General features: G+C 38.9%; 1 protein-coding gene across 1 annotated transcript in view; it reads right to left on the bottom strand.

The window, feature by feature from the left end:
- LOC130462092 (protein DETOXIFICATION 45, chloroplastic-like) overlaps positions 1–15,660 on the bottom strand; it is a 97,476-nt gene extending 81,816 nt beyond the window's left edge. Inside the window, exon 1 of the mRNA XM_056830451.1 lies at positions 15,595–15,660. The gene's annotated coding sequence lies outside the window, so the exon portion shown is untranslated. The remainder of the gene's footprint in view (positions 1–15,594) is intronic.
- Positions 15,661–16,308: the final 648 nt, after the last annotated feature.

The following is a 16,308-nucleotide window of genomic DNA, read 5'->3' on the forward strand; positions in this document are numbered from 1 at the left end:
TTAAAATACATTAAATACATTTAAATATTATTTAAATGATAATAAATTGTAAAATGCTTTATAAATATAATAAAATATATTTATAAATATTATAAAAATACGAGGTATTACAGTCTACCCTCCTTAAAAGAAGTCTCGTCCCGAAACTTGGGTTCGGAAATCAAAATTCACTCAAAACTTGAGACTTTCTGAGACTTTCAATACGTTCATTTACAAAAGTTTTAAGTTGCTGTACTCTTTACATGATTAAACAGGACAATAATAAGTGCAAATTCAATAGAAAGCACTAAATTTAAGCATAAAATAGGGCAAAACAAGGTAAAAAGCGCGAAATTCTACCGCACTCTACCCCCCTTAAAAGACACGAGTTATGACCCCGTAACTCAACTAACCTCGGGAAAAAGATCGGGATATTTCTTTCTCATTTCGTCCTCCGCTTCCCAAGTGGCTTCCTCAGATTCTTGATTAGACCACAACACTTTGACAATTTTCACATCTTTAGTACGCGTACTACGCACTTTGCTATCAAGGATTTTGACAGGTCTTTCCTCAAAGGTTAGAATTTGGTCTAATTCTATGGTCTCCGGTTGCAACACATGCGATTTATCCGGGATATATTTCCTTAACTGAGATATGTGGAACACATTATGCACTTTATGCAAGTCCATCGGCAAGGCTAGTCTATAAGCTACCTTTCCGATTCTTTCTAAGATCTCATATGGGCCTATGTACTTAGGGCTTAACTTCCCTTTCTTCCCAAATCTCATGACACCTTTCATTGGTGACACTTTGAGCAACACTTTATCACCTATGTTGAACTCTTCATCCCTACGTTTCAAGTCTGCATAACTCTTTTGGCGATCCTGCGCCGCTTGAATCTTTGATTGGATGGTTCGGATTTGGTTCATGGTGTCCTCTATCATTTGAGGTCCCAACACTACGGTTTCACTAATATCGTTCCAACAAAGTGGACTTCTACACTTTCGTCCATACAAAGCCTCAAATGGTGCCATTCCAATGCTAGCATGATAGCTATTGTTATAGGAAAACTCAATCAAATCTAGGCTATCTTCCCAACTTCCTTGGAAATCAATAACGCATGCCCGAAGCATGTCCTCCAGGGTTTGGATAGTCCTTTCAGTTTGGCCATCCGTGGCTGGGTGGAAGGCTGTACTCATTTTCAATGTTGTACCAAAGCTCTTTTGCACACTTTTCCAGAAATTCGAAAGAAACCTTGAATCCCTATCTGATACGATATCCTTAGGAACTCCATGTAACCTCACAACATTCTTAATGTAGGCTTTAGCAAGTTGTTCCATTTTCCAGGTTTCCTTCATTGGTATAAACACTGCTGACTTGGTCAACCTATCTACCACAACCCAAATTGTATCATTCCCAGTCTTTGACTTAGGTAAACAAGTGACAAAGTCCATAGAAATACAGTCCCATTTTCAGCTTGGAATCTCTAAAGGTTGGACCTTCCCTTGAGGTCTCCTATGCTCAATTTTAACCTTCTGACAAGTCAGACATCTAGCCACAAATTCAGCCACTTCGTTCTTCATCCTTGGCCACCAATAGACTTTTTCAAGTCCTTATACAACTTGTCACCCCCTGGGTGCACAGAATATGGCGTATTATGCCCTTCTTTCATCAATCTCTCTTTCTGTTCTCCACACTTTTGAGGCACGCACCACCTGCCTTTGTACCTCAAGCTTCCATCATCAAGGATTCGAAAATCTACCTCCTTACCTTGCGAAATCTTTTCCTTGATTCGCTCCAACTTCACATCACCAGCTTGATTCTCTCTAATCTCATCAAATATTGACGGTTGGATGGTTAAGGCACTCATTATTCCCACAAGGCTTTCACCACTTACTATTTCAAGGTTCAAACGCTGCATGTCCTTACACAGCTCGTTAGCAACTACTAACGCATTAACACTATGACTTGATTTCCTACTCAAGGCATCCGCAACTACATTGGCTTTTCCCTCATGGTACTGGATATCCAAATCATAGTCCTTAATTAACTCCAACCACCTTCGTTGGCGCATATTCAAATCCTTCTGTGTGAAGATGTACTTCAAACTCTTGTGGTCCGTAAATATCCTACACTTCACACCATATAGATAATGTCTCCATATCTTCAATGCAAATACTATAGATGCTAGCTCTAAATTATGGGTAGGGTAATTGGATTCATATGGCTTCAATTGCCTTGACGCATATGCAATAACTTTCCCGTTTTGCATCAATACACACCCTAAACATTCTTAGAGGCATCACTATACACATCGTATGCGCCACTCTCATCTGGTAAGGTTAACACTGGCGCGGTTGTCAATCGCGTCTTTAAGGCTTGGAATGCTTCCTCACACTGGTCACTCCATTCAAACTTGGTTTCCTTCTTCATCAAGGTAGTCATGGGCTTGGCTATCCTAGAGAATGAAGGAAATAATGCCCTTGGTCCAAGTATGCATTCAATGTTAAGTCTAATAAATGCGGTTCAGTATTAATTAACAAGTTAATAATTTAGTGAGATCAAGTGAGCTGAATGCCTAGCTAGAGGCCGCTTCAGTTCAAGTGGAATTAATGATATTAATCCACAGCTTACTCTTGACTGAACCCGTAGGGTCACACAAATAGTACGTAAACGGATCAAGTATTTAATGGCATTAAATACTCCATCTATGGATATTCGGAATCGACGGATCTTGGTTTCAGTGGGAGCTGAGATCGTCACAGGCAAGAAAAGAATACTCCGGAAACGATGATATTGCCGGAAACGGAAATATGGATCGTATCGGAAATATAAATATTATCCAAGTCGTAGATGTTGCCGGAAACGGAAACATGGTACGTATCGGAAAATATTATCGGAAATAGAAATATTGCCGGAATCGGAAATATTGCCGGAAACGGAAATATTGTCTGAATCGGAAATATTATCGGAATCGGAAAATAATTCCGGAAACGGAAATATTAAATATTTGTTCGAAACGGAAATTAATTCCGGAATCGGAAATGTTAAATATTGTTCGTATCGGAAATGAATTCCGGAATCGGAAAATTAATCGGAAGCGCGTCGTACGAATTAGCATCGGACGAGCTTGCTAGACGAAGGCCCAGCACGAAGCCAGGTCCACGTCCAGCAAGGGAAATGCGCGCCACAACACGCCAGCCCAAGGCTGCGCCAGGCCCACCGCAAGGCAGGCCCAGCGCGCGCCCAAGGCTGCGGCAGTCGTGGGCTGCGTTGCTCGGGCTGTGCGCGCGCGCGCATGGCGCCCCTCGTGGGCTGCTGTGCGTGCGTGTGTGTTTGTGTTCACATACGAAACCTAAAACGTACAGGATTCGTTTAATGATTAAATTCCTAATCGTAAAAGATAAATTAGTTAAATAAGAGTTCCACTAGGATTCTAATTTAATTAATTCGTATCCTAGTAGGATTCCAATTCTCTTTCCATACCCCTATAAATATGTGGCCTGGGTTTACAATTTATAACGAGTTTTCAAGTATTCAAAGTGAGTTTTTGAGAGAAAAATTCAGTCACATACCTTGCCTAAAAGTGCCGAAAATTATTAGTACCTTAAGGGCGATTCTAGTTGGTCAATCTTAAGGCAGATCCGGACGTGCTGTGGACTATCTACGGAGGGACGACACTTGGAGTCCTAAAGACTTGTTCTTGTTCGGTTCGGGCGCAGCTAGGGAAGGCACGCAACAAAGAGTATGCATCTAAACTATGCTATATGATTATGTGTAAATAATATGTATTCCTGGCTAAATGGTTTTTCCGCATGATTTATGAATTGTCATATGTATCATAACCTAACAGTGGTATCACGAGCCTCTTATTATTTTCATAATCTAAATTGCATGAACATGGTTAAATATTACAAATTTGCAAGAATTAAAAGGGGTGATTAATTTTCGTAATTGTTAATTAATTGCAAATTGCGTTTATTTAATAATACGTACGCAGTTTTTCGGCAGTTTCTTCGTTAATCATCCGAATCGAGTGATTTTTGTGTCAATTCCGCATGTAAAAGGCATTCTAAAATTTTGACAAAAATAATTTTTTTCTGCCGAACCCAGAATTCTCAAATTCGAAGCCTAACTATGACTTTTCGAAGGTTTTAGTTTTTCGAATACAAAATTTCGTAAATTTAAGATGTTAAATTAAATATTTGCAATTCTTGTTGATAAATCTTGAATTTTTGATTGACCTACTGTATATGTTTAACAAGTTTGAATGCCTAGCCTTGTTAATTATGCAATCTAATTTGTAATTATGATTAATTTGTTGAAAATTAGAATAATTTAGAATTAATTTGATTTTCATAATTAATTATAATTTAATTAGATACCTATGATTAAAAACCACCATAAAAATTGTAAATTTATGATAAATTTTAAATTTTTTATGACCTAGACTTGAATCCATGTTAATCGGAAATCAATTGAATAATAAATTTTCGAATTTTGGCCCTAAAATTATGAAATTAATATTATTTATTAATTTGTCATTAATTTTAAATATAAAATTTTAAATTTTATGCGATTCGTTCGTAAAACTTGCACGCACAAAGCAATGAACGCTACGTGTTACCCTTAAGGGGTGTTGTATAATGCGGGCATGTGACGACGAGCAAGGGAGCTCGTCGCCCATGCGGCACGAATGCAATGAGCAAGGCCATGGTGCACGAGCACAAGGCAGCAGCCCTGCCTTGTGTCGTGGGCTATGAGCAATGGACGAATGGGCATGGGCGAAGGCAAGGCACGACAGTCGCGTGTGGGCAGCAAGCGAGCTGCGCCACAACGCGCACTGCCTCGCGCAAGCGCGCGCAGCGAGCGCAAGCTCGCGTGCCACGAGTGCTGCGCCCAGCGTCGATGCCGCGCGCAGGGAGCGCTGGCTCGCACCAAGCGAGCGCTAGCGAGCGCGCACAGCATGCGCTGGCGAGTGCACGAAGCGAGCGCTGGCTCGCTTGCATCGAGCGCTGGCGCGCGCGCAGCTAGCGATGGCTCGCGTGCATCGAGCGCTGGCGCGCGCGCAGCGAGCACATGCTCGCGTGCGTCGAGCGCTGGCGCGCGCTCAGCGAGCACCAGCTCGCGCGATGGCTTGCGAAGGGTAGAAGCAGCAACTATGCGACGCAGCGCATGGGCTGCGCGCACATGGCCAGCGATGGCTGTGTGCGTGTGGCCCATGGGCGTGTGATGCGTGAGGTGTTTGCGTTGCGATTAGATCGTTTTGAAATTTTAATTTGAAATTTTCAGTTTACGTAATTTTAATTAAATTTTAAAATTAATAATTTAAATTATTTTCTTGGATTTTAATTTTGAATATTGTAATTATAATAAATTTTATTTATTCTGATTATTTTACTAAAATTAAAATCATGAATTAATTTAAATACGACTGAAATTAAATTAAACTTTTTGGATTCAATTATAAATTTATATGAGCTTTAAATTTTAATTAAATTTGTATGTTTCCGGTTAGACTAGAAATACATTTTTATGTTTAAAATTAGTAAAGCATATGAATTTATTGGTTTAAGTGGGAGCGATTTTAGTCATAAACTCTTGATTAGGTCTACAAATCCTTAAGGTTAAAACAACTTGATTAGAATTAATAAGGATTGAATAATTGGTAGATTATTGGTGCCCTTGATTAATTGCTGCAAATGTTTACGTGATGCATAATGTGTTTTACTAACCAGCTATGTGGGTCATTCATGATAATGAATGGGTGAATGGTATATATTGTATATGTACTGTTTTGCAGGTTATGAAGTGACTAGTATGGCCCAAATAGGATAGAAAATATGGTCTGCGTACCATTAATTTGAATGTAATTGGTCTAAAGTACCAAAGTTGTTTTTCAATTCAAATATGGTCTGCGTACCATCAAATAGTTGTAATTAGTTTTAATTATAGCTTATCCTATTTGAAGAAAATGGTGCCTCCCACGGAGATTTTCAAGACGGACTTTGAAGTTAAAGCTTCAAGATGAAGTCGGGCCATACTAGATCACATTTATCTTATGCATGTTTTAAGTTATTTATTGCTTTTAAATATGTCTTAAAATGCATGAGATCAAAAGCTTGATTATGTTGCATGATTAAGGATTTTAGTTCACTTAAAATCTAACCAACATAGTAAGAGCCTTAAGTTCCAAACTTAAAAATTGAGTTATAAGGTGCCATGCCAAAATATACACTTGCTTGGATATCCTTTACATCAATCTAGTAATAGTTTTCGCTCAGCGAGGTGTTACTTATTGGTCCTAAAGGGGCAAGGTACACAAATAATTGTGAGTACATGTTAGTTTTGGTGAAACTCAATGATATAAGTAAGGAGTCCTTTTATGTCGTGGCAAAATCGATAGGTTTATCTAATAAGTTCTTAGACGTACCTATCAACCAAGAATAGTTTCTAGACTATTAGCAAAAGGCTTTTGCTTACCTAAGATGTTTTAGGATTAAGTCGACAAACTGTGCTTAGTTCTTCAATGATTTTAGGATCTTGGAATCATTTTATTCACACCTGCCGGAACAAATAACTTGAATAAAATGCTTAATAAACATTGAATTATGCATGTATGCTAGAATTTAAGTTTATTAAGAGAAACTGTGAATGGTTATTTATTTGTTTATTCTTTTCAATTGTAGTTTTTAATATGGCAAACAACAATTCATTCAACATTCGATCAATTCTCGAAAAGGAGAAGTTGAACGGGAAAAACTTCCTTGACTGGCAAAGGAACTTGCAAATAGTTCTTATGCAGGAAGAAAAGGAGTATGTCCTAGAAGAGGCGATGCCCGAAGCCGCAGGCGACGGGGTCACTCAGGCAGCCCTCAATCGTTGGATTGATGCCAACAAGGATGTGAAATGTCTAATGCTCGCCACCATGAGTGCGGATCTGCAGAAAACGTTCATCAACTCAGATGCTTTCACAATCATCAGTGAGTTGAAGAACATGTTCCAAGATCTGGCTCGAGTCGAAAGATTCGAGACTCATATGCAAATTCTTGAGACCAAGCTTAAGAAAGGCGAGCTCGTAAGTCCACATGTTCTCAAAATGATTGGACTCATTGAGAATATGAGTCGGCTGGATCAACAATTTTCTCAGGAAATGGCTATAGACACCATCCTCCATTCTCTTCATAGCGGGTATGATCAGTTCAAACTGAACTACAGTATGAATAGTCTGGACAAAACGCTCACTGAGCTTCACGGTATGCTGAAGACCGCTGAAAAGACGCTCAAAAGTGATAAGCAGGATGTGCTTATGGTGCATGGGGGCAAGTTCAAGAAATCTGGAAAGAAGAGGAATGCTAAGAAAGGTGGCAATAAGGCCAGCCCAACTAAGCAAACTGGCGCCAAATCTGTAAAGAGGAAGGTCAGTCAACCCACTTCTGAATCCGAATGCTTCTACTGCAAGAAGAAGGGGCATTGGAAGAGAGATTGCTTGAAGCTAAAGGAAGATCAGAAGAACGGAACAGTCGTTCCATCTTCAGGTATTTTCGTTATAGACTGTATACTTGCTAATTCAACTTCTTGGGTATTAGATACAGGTTGTGGCTCACACTTATGTTCCAATCCACAGGGACTAAGAAGAAGTAGAAAGTTAAGCAAGGGTGAAGTCGACCTACGAGTGGGAAATGGAGCACGGATTGCTGCATTAGCTGTAGGAAATTACTATTTGTCGTTGCCCTCCGGGCTAGTTTTGGAACTGGAAGAATGTTTCCATGTTCCAAGTCTTACTAAAAACATCATTTCAGTTTCTTGCTTAGATGCTAAGGGATTTTCCTTTTTAATAAAAGACAATAGTTGTTCGTTTTATTTTAAAGAGATGTTTTATGGATCTGCTAGATTAGTCAATGGACTTTATTTATTAGATCACGACAAACAAGTATATAACATAAATACCAAAAAGGCCAAAAAGGATGATTCAGATCTCACCTATCTGTGGCATTGTCGATTAGGCCATATAAACTTGAAACGCTTAGAAAGACTTCAAAAGGAAGGAATTCTAGAACCATTTGACTTAGAGGATTATGGTAAATGCAAATCATGTTTACTTGGCAAAATGACAAAGCGACCTTTCTCTAAAGTTGGAGAAAGAGCAAATGAACTATTGGGTTTAATCCATACAGATGTATGTGGACCAATGAGTACAAATGCTAGAGGTGGTTTCAGCTACTTTATCACTTTCACTGATGACTTCAGTAGATATGGTTATGTCTACCTAATGAAGCATAAGTCTGAATCCTTTGACAAATTCAAGGAATTTCAGAGTGAAGTAGAGAATCAATTAGGCAAGAAGATTAAGGCACTGCGGTCTGATAGAGGCGGTGAATATCTGAGCTATGAATTTGATGACCATCTGAAAGAATGTGGAATTCTATCAGAATAGACTCCTCCTGAAACACCACAATGGAACGGTGTGTCGGAACGGAGGAACAGAACCTTGCTGGACATGGTCAGGTCAATGATGGGTCAGGCTAAGCTTCCATTAGAATTTTGGGGACATGCACTAAATACAGCTGCACTCACTATAAATAGAGCTCCGTCTAAAGCTGTCGAAAAGACTCCATACGAATTATGGTTTGGAAAGCCTCCAAATGTGTCTTTTCTTAAGATTTGGGGATGTGAAGTATACGTCAAACGATTAATTTCAGACAAACTTCATCCAAAATCTGACAAATGTATCCTTGTGGGCTATCCAAAGGAAACAAAGGGGTATTACTTCTACAATACATCTGAGAACAAGGTGTTTGTTGCTCGAGATGGTGTCTTTTTGGAGAAAGATCACATTTCCAAAATGACAAGTGGGAGAAAAGTAGACCTCGAAGAAATTCGAGTCGAACAACAAACTCTAGAGAATGCTCAAGACGACATTCAGGATGAAACTCAGAGATCTTTAGAAGAATCTGGTGAGAATCATGGTCAAACTAGAAATGTTACCCCGCGTAGATCGCAAAGATATAGATCTCAACCGGAAAGGTACTTAGGTATTTTGACGAACGAGAGCTATGACGTTCTATTACTTGAAAGTGATGAACCTGCGACTTACAAACAAGCTATGACGAGCCCTAGCTCCAAGCAATGGCAAGAAGCCATGCAATCTGAATTAGACTCCATGTCTGAAAACCAAGTATGGGATTTGGTCGATTTGCCAGATGGCTACCAAGCCATTGGAAGCAAATGGGTTTTCAAACTGAAAAAGGACAAGGATGGGAAACTTGAAGTTTTCAAAGCTAGATTGGTTGCAAAAGGTTACAGGCAAGTCCACGGTGTGGATTACGATGAAACCTTTTCACCAGTTGCAATGCTAAAGTCTATTCGGATAATGTTAGCAATCGCTGCATATTACGATTACGAAATATGGCAGATGGATGTCAAAACTGCTTTCTTAAACGGCGTTTTAACAGAAACTGTGTTTATGACACAGCCTGAAGGTTTTGAGGATCCAAAGAATGCTAAAAAGGTATGCAAGCTAAAGAAGTCAATCTACGGATTGAAACAAGCATCAAGGAGCTGGAATATACGTTTTGATGAAGCAGTCAGTGACTTTGGTTTCATCAAGAACGCAGACGAATCTTGTGTATACAAGAAGGTCAGTGGGAGAAAAATTGCTTTCCTAGTATTATATGTCGACGACATATTACTTATCGGAAATGACATTCCTATGTTGAACTCTGTCAAGATTTGGCTTGGGAAATGTTTTTCGATGAAAGATCTAGGAGAAGCACAGTACATATTGGGCATCAAGATTTACAGAGATAGATCTAAAAAGATGATTGGACTTAGTCAAAGCACTTATATCAATAAGGTGCTTGATAGGTTCAAGATTGCGGACTCCAAGCGAGGCTACCTACCGATGTCTCATGGAATGACTCTAAGCAAGAATCAGTGCCCAAAAACACTTGATGAGCGTAGACGAATGAATGGGATTCCATATGCATCATTGATTGGTTCAATAATGTATGCTATGATATGTACACGCCCGGATGTTGCGTACGCACTCAGTGCTACGAGCAGATACCAGTCAGACCCAGGAGAGGCGCATTGGACTGCTGCCAAGAATATTCTGAAGTACCTGAAAAGGCACAAAGATGACTTCCTGGTCTATGGTGGAGATGATGAATTAATTGTTAAAGGCTATACGGACGCAAGTTTCCAAACCGACAAAGATGATTTCAGATCACAGTCTGGGTTTGTCTTCTGCCTCAACGGAAGAGCAGTAAGCTGGAAAAGTGCTAAGCAAAGCACCATTGCGGATTCTACAACTGAAGCGGAGTACATTGCTGCATATGAAGCAGCAAAGGAAGCTATATGGCTAAGGAAGTTCATAGGTGAACTTGGTGTAGTCCCCTCCATTAAAGGACCAATAGCCATGTATTGTGATAATAACGGAGCTATTGCACAGGCAAAGGAGCCTAGACACCACCAGAGAGTCAAGCATGTACTTCGTAGATTTCACCTTCTACGAGAGTTCGTTGAAAGAAAAGAAGTCGAGATAAGCAAAATTGGAACTGATGACAACATATCAGATCCATTGACTAAACCTCTGCCGCAGGCGAAGCATAACTCGCACACTGCAGCTATGGGAATCAAGCATATTGGATAATGGCTTTGATGTCTCTGTTTAATGTTTTAAAGTTTTAGAGTTTAAATCTTTGTAAAAAATTATTGGTTAATCATTCACAATAAATGAAGAGAATTCATTTTTCCATTAAATTTGTGGTTTATTAAATGATGAGTCCCTTCAATTTGACGATATATTCAAGATAGACTGTCAAGACCAGTCCTGTGACTAAGAAATTTCTATCAAGTGAACTTGAATGTCAAAGGTTGAAAATGGTCCCTAGTCGTAGTTTTCTATAAAATTGGACGCATAGAAAACGTTAGACGATTAGAATGCAAGATGACTAGTAGTTCTGTTTCTTGAACTATGTGGACATGGCAATGTCATAATCATTTGCATAGATACTTACTTTGTGAAGACTAGTATCGGACAAGACCTATGAAACTTTACTGTAAGAGATGAAAATCTGTCATAAGTAAATTTCATTAAAATTATTAGACACTAAATCCTCAATACCTGAGTGATTCGAGATTACTTGTTTGAGAACTGGTTACTTTGACGTTGACCAACCGTCGCACCGTAAAAGGAGGCTATAAAGGCAACGCTCAGGTAATCACCTATCAAACGAAGTCTAATCTCAAGATCGCAAGATTGGGATTGTCCTCCCATAAATCGGGATGAGATGCTTAAAAGTTGTACAAGGCCACTCGGAGAGCTAGAAACTGTGAAATGCATGGCCGTGCTCGGATGAATCATAGGCTATGATTATCTGTTTATTTGATCAGTTGAACTCTGAAACCGAGGAACACCTCTGGACATAATAAGGATGACAACTCTTACCTTATGTTCAAGAGCAAGCATCGAGCGACAAAGGAATTAGGAAATGCACACTTGTCCCTAAGGACAAGTGGGAGACTGAAGGAAATAATGCCCTTGGTCCAAGTATGCATTCAATGTTAAGTCTAATAAATGCGGTTCAGTATTAATTAACAAGTTAATAATTCAGTGAGATCAAGTGAGCTGAATGCCTAGCTAGAGGCCGCTTCAGTTCAAGTGGAATTAATGATAGTAATCCACAGCTTACTCTCGACTGAACCCGTAGGGTCACACAAATAGTACGTAAACGGATCAAGTATTTAATGGCATTAAATACTCCATCTATGGATATTCGGAATCGACGGATCTTGGTTTCAGTGGGAGCTGAGATCGTCACAGGCAAGAAAAGAATACTCCGGAAACGATGATATTGCCGGAAACGGAAATATGGATCGTATCGGAAATATAAATATTATCCAAGTCGTAGATGTTGCCGGAAACGGAAACATGGTACGTATCGGAAAATATTATCGGAAATAGAAATATTGCCGGAATCGGAAATATTGCCGGAAACGGAAATATTGTCTGAATCGGAAATATTATCGGAATCGGAAAATAATTCCGGAAACGGAAATATTAAATATTTGTTCGAAACGGAAATTAATTCCGGAATCGGAAATGTTAAATATTGTTCGTATCGGAAATGAATTCCGGAATCGGAAAATTAATCGGAAGCGCGTCGTACGAATTAGCATCGGACGAGCTTGCTAGACGAAGGCCCAGCACGAAGCCAGGCCCACGTCCAGCAAGGGAAACGCGCGCCACAACACGCCAGCCCAAGGCTGCGCCAGGCCCACCGCAAGGCAGGCCCAGCGCGCGCCAAAGGCTGCGGCAGTCGTGGGCTGCGTTGCTCGGGCTGTGCGCGCGCGCGCATGGCGCCCCTCGTGGGCTGCTGTGCGTGCGTGTGTGTTTGTGTTCACATACGAAACCTAAAACGTACAGAATTCGTTTAATGATTAAATTCCTAATCCTAAAAGATAAATTAATTAAATAAGAGTTACACTAGGATTCTAATTTAATTAATTCGTATCCTAGTAGGATTCCAATTCTCTTTCCATACCCCTATAAATATGTGGCCTGGGTTCACAATTTATAACGAGTTTTCAAGTATTCAAAGTGAGTTTTTGAGAGAAAAATTCAGTCACATACCTTGCCTAAAAGTGCCGAAAGTTATTAGTACCTTAAGGGCGATTCTAGTTGGTCAATCTTAAGGCGGATCCGGACGTGCTGTGGACTATCTACGGAGGGACGACACTTGGAGTCCTAAAGACTTGTTCTTGTTCGGTTCGGGCGCAGCTAGGGAAGGCACGCAACAAAGAGTATGCATCTAAACTATGCTATATGATTATGTGTAAATAATATGTATTCCTGGCTAAATGGTTTTTCCGCATGATTTATGAATTGTCATATGTATCATAACCTAACAGAGAAGTCTTGAACAAATCGTCTATAGTAGCCAGCTAATCCTAGAAAACTACGAATGTCAGTCACACTCTTGGGTGTAGGCCATTCACTGACAGCTTTAATCTTAGCAGGGTCGACTGCCACTCCTTCTTTTGACACAAAATGTCCCAAAAATGCAACTCTTTCTAACCAAAACTCACACTTTGAGAATTTGAATATAACTGGTTATCTCTCAAGGTACTCAACACCAATCTCAAGTGTTCCGCGTGATCTTCTTCACTCTTTGAATACACTAGGATGTCATCTATGAAAACCACTACAAACTTGTCCAAATAGGCATGGAATACACGGTTCATTAAGTCCATGAATATTGTAGGGGCATTGGTTAACCCAAAAGGCATAACAGTGAACTCATAATGTCCGTATCTAGTTCTGAATGCGGTCTTTGGTATGTCATGGTCAGCGATTCTCAATTGATGATAACCCGAACGCAAATCGATCTTTGAAAAGATTCCTGTTCCTTTTAGTTGGTCAAATAGGTCTTCTATCCTAGGTAATGGATATTTGTTCTTGATTGTGACCTTATTGAGATCCCTGTAGTCTATACAGAGCCTCATACTCCCATCCTTTTTCTTCACAAACAACACTGGTGCTCCCCAAGGCGATGCACTTGGCCTAATATAGCCTTTCTCCAATAGATCCTCTAGTTGGCCTTTTAACTCATTCATTTATGCTGGAGCCATTCTATAAGGTGCTTTTAAAATAGGGGCGGTTCCAGGCACTAAATCTATGGTAAAGTCAATAGGTCGATTGGGAGGCATCCCCGAGATCTCTTCTGGAAATACATCAAGGAATTCATTGACTACTGCAATATCCTCAGGCTGATCCTTGATCACATGCTCTAGGTTCCTTACATTACATAAGAAGGCTGGGTTCCCTTTACTGACTAGCTTCACGAGTTCCATTGCCGTGATGATTCCTATATTCTTAGGTTTACTAAAACGACGATATGACACTACTTTGCCCAGGCTAGACCTCAAGTGAACCTTCTGCTTCTCCCAATCTATTTTGGCTTTGAACTTGGCCAACCAATCCATTCCTAGAATTACATCTAGCTCTCCTAACTCGAATTCGATTAGGTTAGATAAGAATACGGTCTTGGCTATGATCATAGGCACATCTCTATGGATTTTGGTACACTTTACTATACTACCAGTAGGTATGACTATAGGTACTTCAATCGATTCAGGCTCTTTCAACCCTAATTTCCCCAAAGCATTTACTGATATAAAAGAATAAGTCGCACCAGAATCAAATAGAACTTTAACTGAAACGGAATTAATAGAAAAAGTACCCGCTATTGTAACACCCCGACAATTCCCATTTTCTAAAATAACCCTTTTTCAAACATAACTGTAGGGAATTATCAAAGTATTATCGCCCGTGTGAAAACGTAACGGCTTATTCAGAATTTTGCAGCGGAAAACATAAAACTAACTTTTAGGTTCATAAATAATCTTATTACATATTAGGTCCAAAACCAATTAATTGAAATAAGGAAATACGAATAGTACGACAGTTTCAATTTTAAGTTAACAAACCGAATCACTTAATAAAGCAAATATAACTACAAGCTCTCTAATCCCGATCCCAATGATGCATCATCTTCAAACCTGTAGATGGGCAACGCTTATTGATCCTTAGAGACTGCTCACCAAAGTTGGGTCATCACAGGATCAATAAGGCATAGCCATGATCAACACACACAAACAAAGCACGTAATCAGCAAAGCTGAGTACTACATACTAAAACAATAATAATCCTAACATGATACTATTAACGAACAACCCTAACATGATACTAATGAACATAAACAAGGGCAGACATAACATGATAATTTGACGACCATACTTGACTAGGCTAGGCTAGACCTACAACAATAATATTATTTTAGTTGAAATAGACAATGGACCGAGTTGACCGTCCGACAGCCTTCACTAAGGAAGACGAGGTACGGGCGCGACTCCGTAACCTCAGAGACCTGCGATATCGAGGAACATTTGAATAAAAATAGGACACGGTGATCAATCCGGTCCGAGATAAAGGCCATGGGCTACCACCATGAACCCCAACTCCTGTTTGTCCGTCACTTTAGACGTGCACAGTCTAAAGCTATTGCTACTCAGTTTCACTTTACATGATTTACAAATTGAGACTCTGTTATGACTCAACAATCACATAAGGCATATAATCCACATTCGTTCACAACTGTTTTTATCTTGGAATTAAGTACATGATCATAAAGGCATCAATCAAGACTCATTCCAATTTACCCAACTTTTCCTTTAACCATGATCAACCCTGTATATGGGTATAAAGTTTCAACTTACTAAACAAGGTCCTCGGCCCTCATAAAGTAGTGAAAAGCTAAAAAGGGAACAACAACCAATCGATCCAAACCAATCATATAGAATAATCTAGTGTTCCCAACCAACATGTTTGTATCAATCATCCATACTAACATGTTACAGTTCTCTTAGTGCAAAATAAGTTCAATAAGTTTGTCCAACAGTATTAAACATGCACATTCCATATAACCAAGTTCGTCCATAATATCAACATCACCAAGTTCAACAATAATATCAACATAACCAAGTTCAACAACAAATTCAACATGGTTTCAACAATTAGCACACATTCCAAGCACGCAAGTATGTACGTACCTTGTGTAAACAAACTGATAGGCCACTTTAACACTTTCAAAAGTCGCCTAAAGAGAATTCTCCGCCTAAACAACCAACAAGTAGTCTCAATCAATTTCTATCATTGACAACCATAATAAAGCATTCTAAATGCATCCTAAATATATTTAGAACTTTCCCCAATATCAAAACTTGAACATTTGCTTTCCTAGCATCATAATTATTGAACTAGTGATTGAAATTCGTTGAAAACTGTTGCAAACATCGTACTTTAAATTTTCAGCAATATAATTTCATTTAAAAGCTTCACCAAGGTCAATCTACGTTCCTAGTATCTCAAAACAACCAATTCAATAATTCATACTCAACCTATCATGATTAAAAATCATAAAAACCTTGAATTTCATACTTTAAACAATCAAAATTCATATTTCAAAGTAATTTGATAATCTGAAAATTAATAACTTTATTATATAATTTGCATAATCTGAAATTTATAATTTAAATTACAAAAATCATCACTTTAATTCAAGAAACATAATTCAAATTAATAAATCATAAATAAGCCCTAACTTATAATTAAATCAACCAAAACTTGAAATCAATTCGTTTATAAACTCAACCAACATCTGAAAATCATGTTCAAACCATAAAAATTATGAATTTAATATCAATAACATAATTTAAATTAACAATTATAATTAATTAAAATAATTAGTTACTTAGGGTTTAAGA

This window comes from Spinacia oleracea, chromosome 5 (assembly GCF_020520425.1).
Source record: "Spinacia oleracea cultivar Varoflay chromosome 5, BTI_SOV_V1, whole genome shotgun sequence".
Classification (NCBI taxonomy): Eukaryota; Viridiplantae; Streptophyta; class Magnoliopsida; order Caryophyllales; family Amaranthaceae; genus Spinacia; species Spinacia oleracea.